Here is a 6003-nt window from a genome sequence, read left to right on the forward strand (position 1 = left end):
TTAATTGCTCATCTCTATATTGGATATAGGTCAATTGACCGAATCATGTTAAACATTTGTCGCTCTTTTGATATATTTCTCGTTTGTTATCTGATTTATCTTTACTTTTCTAAAGATAAACATTATGTTGTTAACCAAGCGGAATGGGTCTACAGACTAGAATGGATGAATGAGGCTGGGAAAATTGAACATCATTGTGCCGAGTAAAATATTAAAGAGTTCTATTTTGGGATGCAACCCAATTAGCAAGTGGTTAAAAAGAATTAGGGGTTAGAAAGAATGGATTGTGCGAATGATGTTGCAGCTTTGGCTCAGTCTGTTCTTCTCATATCCTCTTCTGAATCTGTTTCGCGTCTCTCTCTTTTTGTCTAATTCCTCTTCCTCTTTCTTCTTAGCTTTCTTTTTGTAATTTTTCTTCTGATCTTCTCTCTATTTTTATCAATATTTTGTTCTACTATTTTATTTCCATTTGATTATTGTAATTTCGTTTAGTGAGGTAATACAATCAATTCGTTTGAGTGTAATATTTGTTTCACGTTATCTCAGTAGTCTTAGTAGTTAGCCTTATCTGGATAACTTAAAAAGTCAAACCACAATATATATATATATATATATATATATATATATATATATATATATATATATACACACACACACACTGTGGGATTACACCGGGTTGTTGTTGTTGACTAGTCCTTCCTTTTTATTTAGTAGCGTCCACAATGTAGCCATAAAGAATTTGAGTCTTGTTTAGGGGAGAATTTTTTAGACAAGTGTGAGCCAGCCGCTTGTGTGTGTGCCTCTTTGAGAGGTTGTTCTCTCTATATTTTATACTCTCTGTTTGTTTACCCGTAAAACGGTATAGGTGAATTTATACGTGGTTTATAGACAAGTGAATCAATTTGATCCCAAAATGATAAATAAATTAAATTAAACAAGAATGTAAGACTTAGCGTTGAAATCGAGATAAGACAGTAGAAATCTTGGTTCCGGGAGCAGGGGTTCCGTAGGCAATAGTAATGATTTATAAGCAAGAAGATAAAATATTATTGAACTTTGACGAGTATATAGCATAAGCTTATCAAAAAATTCCCTCCTTACAATGGTTGTTGGAATCCCTATTTATAGTGGTACCTAGGATCAAACCCCTCTTAAATGATAACTATGGGGGCCATTTAAGAATGTGTAATGACAAGCTATGAATGACATATTCTCTATAATGAATTATGTATTTAATACTGCGAAATATTCCTTATTGAATGCTATCAGATGATAGGTGTCCACCTGTCTTTGTGAGCAACATTCCCTTCAGGGGATTTCGGGTACCAACCGAGACTGCTGCCCCCGGTCTTGTCTTCCACCTGTCTTGCTCTCCATCTATTTTTAGTTCCACATGTCATTTTCTTATATGAGCATTTAATAGGAACCAAATTTATGCTATATAGATAGTCCCCCTGCTTTCCGGTGACATATCCTTGTGCCATCAGGAAGTTGGTAAAGATACCTTTCTTGGTGAGAAATTTACTGACTCTCTCTAAAAAGTTTCTGACGGTTGATTAAACGCACATCTCTCCGCATTTAATGCCCCGAACATGCGTCATCCCACAATTCAATAGTACTTTCACCGGTTCTCGAGATAATTTTGGCCACGATTTTAGTCGCCTATTCCTTTTGATGTTTTAACTTCAATACCACACAAGAGGGGGGGGGGGTGTGATCTGTGTGGTATCCAATTTTTCGCTTAAACTGATTATGGAAGGACCTGGTTCTTCTAAGTGTTCCTTAACCTACTATTGGAGAAATAGTAAATGTGAAAGGTAAAGAACACAATTATTTTACGTGGAAAACACCTGGCTCAAAAGGTAAAAAAACCACAACCTACTTCCTAGTAGGATTCCCCAAACTTTCCACTAAATCACTGAGCCAAAAATTGCATTTACAAAATACTTTTGTAAACCTAGGATTAACTCTAATCCCGTTGCGGAAAATAACCTCTAACTGTTGCGACAACTTCAAGTTAAATCTAACTTGAATACTCTGAGTTCCTATTACAATTTCCTCTAAATAAAGCTGAAAGGTACAATATGAAAACACCTACTACAATTGAACTAGAATAAAAGACAGACACTTGGACTGGTTCTTCTATCTAGTTCATGTAGCTTCAGGTTTGCACACTTGAATCTCACACGAACTGCTTGCAAAATGCCTTGATATTTGGCTCTCAATTCCTGTTTAACTTCTACGTTTGTGCATTACCTATAAAATGAGAACATCCTGCAATATATAGAGTTAGTAGATGAAGAAATAACTAGAGCTCTAATGCTACTCTTCCTTGGTGGAAGAGTTATAGTTGATCTCAACTTCTAACTCCTTCCTTATCTTTGGATAATGTTCTCTTTGAGCAAGGAGTTCTTCTCCTTATCAATTACGCAACCTTTTCGATCAGGAGATATCAATTATGCCAAGTTAAGTTAATCTCCTTCAGGTGCATCCCACATGCTCGAATCTGCCCGTGTCTATGCACACAAGGGATGGACCTGGTTCATGCCTGAGCTTCCTTTGTCAATCTTCAAAACTAACCTTCACTTGGGCCAAAAAATTCCCCCTTTTTGATGATGACAAACTCTATGCTTTTCATAAGCTTAGGCCCTGTTTCAACATAACTCAACATCAACATAATGTTAGAGACATTTTTCTTTTTTATCACTTATCATCAAGGACCTGGCACATTAGGTTATAAACATCACTGTTCAATGTATAAAGCACAACCTTTTTTCCCTTTTGGAATCATCGAAAAGTTGCATAAAAAATGTGAGATAACCTGATTTTAAACTTACTCATGGCCACTGGGGCTACTTCAAATGCAAACATGGATTAATCATCATAGATCAAGCTAAGAATTTTAACCATCAAAGAAATATAAACAAACAGTTAGAGCAAAAGCAGTGAATTTCATTGATGATTGATAAGATTCTACCACAAAGCATAAGAAGAAATAAAAATACTAAAAACATGAGCAAAAGAAATAAAAAGTCCCGAACTGGGTCACTGATTGATCTACACTAGGCTAGGAGGCTTAAAGCTGGGCAGAACTAGGTGCTTGGTTTTTGTCTTGGAGAAGTTTCAGCATATCTTGAAGAATGCCATCATTCTTCTCCTTTTCTCTTGCTAGCTCAGTTCTGAGAGCATCTCTCTCAGTCTCTACCTCAGTCAGCCTCTTCTTCAGCCTCTCAATCTCAGCATCCTTAGCCCTACTTTCCTGCACCAAAGCTCCGACCTTGCTATTCACTGGTACCTTCTTGGAGGAACCTGGTTCTTTAGGAGTGGCATTGATTGCATAAATGCAAGTAAGTAGAATATTAATCCCAAAATGATCCTTGATTGTACCAACCTCCCACTTCTTTATAGGTACCTTGAAATGTGAAAGCACAACTGTGAGAATGAAGCTATAGGGAATGGCATGAGACTTGGTGCCATTGATAACCCGATCAAGCAGCTGGATAATAAATCCAAGCCAATTAATCTGCTTCCCACTATCCAAACACTCCATCAGGACCAAGTCCATGAAGTTTCCAATATGCCTCATTTCCTACCTTGGCAGAATGCATTTGATGAAAAATTCAAACAACACTTTGTGGAGTGTCTTCATCTCACTCTTGTACACAGCCTTGCGCTCAAGTTCCTCCTCATTGTCACTGAATTTTCTGGTAACGGCAAGGGTAGTAGGAAGGTTTTCTAGGCTTTGCCACTTAGCTTTGTGTAGTCATTGTACCCCTCAGCAGTTACACCTAGAATTTCACCCAACTCCTTCACATTGAAAGAGATTTGCACCCCTTTCACCAAGTTGGTAACCCATTCATCCTTCACTGCAGCATTTGCCATAAATTCAACAATTTCACTCCTGGCCAACCTGCCATCCATCTGAAGGACCATGTCCTTCTAGCCTTGCAATTCCAATTTCTCCAACAGCAGCACCATTCGTTCATCTTCCAAATCCCTGAGGAGTCTACCCTTAAGAATTTTCCTCTTTCCAGACCTGGCCATCTTGTCCTTCTCAGTATCTGATTCATCTTCCTCTTCTTGTCCACTCCATTCTTCTTCCTCAGTAACTTTTACTTTTATAGTTTTCACTGCAGACCTGGTCCTTTTTGCCAGGGTGGATGGTTCAGCAGATGTTGACTTAGAAGTAGACTTCTTAGTGGAAGTCTTGGCTTTCTTGGGTTTGGGAGTCTGAACCTCCACCTCTTCAATCACATCTTCATCTTGATGGACCAGGTCCATCTCATCAACGTCAACAGCCTCAACAGGCTCACCCACCTTCTTCTTCCCTTTTCAACCTTTTTCCTTTTGCTTTCTTCTAAGGATCTTTGCAAATTTGCCTCATTCTGGTTTAGCTGACTTCTTGTGGATCTTCCTATTATAGGAGGAATTTCAACAGTGTCTGAAGGGGAAGCCTTCCTTTTCTTGTTAGCCCTAGCAGTGCCAGGGGTCTTAGCCATGGATGTTGTCTTCTTCTTTGGGTTGTAGCTCTCACTTACTTTCTTCAATAGGTCTGCGAGGGTTTCTTCTACTAATGAACCAGGTTCATTTACATTTTGCCCAATTTTAACCAACCGTTCAGCGGATTCGCCAGACCCGCTTCCCCCTATTTTCTTCACACTTTCCTCCATTGTACCAGATTCTGCTCCACAAATAGCCATTATCCCTGTATTAGGAGTGGGTGAAGAATCAACCACTCTTTTACCCGTTACCCTTTCTTCACTACGAACACCCTCACTCTCTTTATCTTTTTCCTTTTTATTTTTACCACCAATCCTTCTGGACTCAGAAGATTCTACATCAACCACAGATCCAACCAGAATAAACCTGTTCTCCAGATTCTCAGCCAACTCAGAAATGACTTCAAAAGTAGTATTTGGGCCAGAGGCTACCTGTTCTGAATCAGAAGACCTAGTTTCTTCCCCCTCAGTAGCAGACTTGAAGGATTCTTCAGAGTTCTGGGATTCTTGGGCTTGGCTAGCTTTCAATTGAGCGTCTAATTTCTTTGATAATTCCCTCCCAGCCACTTTCTTGCGAGCAAACATCTTAACTCTTCTTTACTTAGGTTGAGGAGTGGTTGAAGATGAGGTGCATGGTGGGGGCGTGCCGGTTGTCAGAAGGGTTAGTCAATGCTATGCTTGAGTCTGGAATAAAAGAGAGGTAGATTGAAATTTGGAGAATGAGAGACGATGGGGAGTATTTCGACGGCTTAAAATTTATGGAGTGAAGACAGAGATGATGATGATCAATTTAAAGAGGGGTAATTAATGGGTAACGACATGCTTTTCAGACTCTTATAACTCTAATCAAACTGAATGTCAGTTTTAAAAAGACGTTGGAGTTTATCCCTAAAATCGAGGTGGTTTAATTCGGTTGGGAGTCTTTGAACGGAATTGGTTCACTTGTAATAGATAAGTTCAAAAGAACTTTGGAATTTGGTAGGACTCTGATCATGATCCAAATATTATTATTTCAAATTATGCAGAGTGTAGAAAACATACCGTGTTATCTTGATGAACCATGTTCTTCACTGATAATTCTCTTGTGTAAGTCTAAATTTGCCAAAATACAAAAAATATCATTAGAGATTAATGAGTCATTTTAACACATGGGACAAGTGTATACTATTGAAAGTATGAGTTTGAGCAAGATCTAATCTACTTATGTACAAGATTTTACAGATTTTCTAACAATTTTTTTTAATTTTTTTTCGTTTAACCTTGAACGGGACCTTTTAGGTGATCTTAATCATCCCTAATTCCAACATATTCCTCTCAAAAAGATATCTATTTAAGGCTTTTGTGAAGATGTCAGCAATTTGCTTGTCACTAGCACAAAACTCCACAATGATCAAGCCTTTCTCATAGTTGTCCCTCAAAAAATGGTGCCTAACATCAATGTGCTTAGTTCTCTTATGATGAACCGGGTTCTTTGTCATACTAATGGCACTAGTGTTATCACAAA

Source organism: Nicotiana attenuata, unplaced genomic scaffold (genome assembly GCF_001879085.1).
Source record: "Nicotiana attenuata strain UT unplaced genomic scaffold, NIATTr2, whole genome shotgun sequence".
Lineage (NCBI taxonomy): Eukaryota > Viridiplantae > Streptophyta > Magnoliopsida > Solanales > Solanaceae > Nicotiana > Nicotiana attenuata.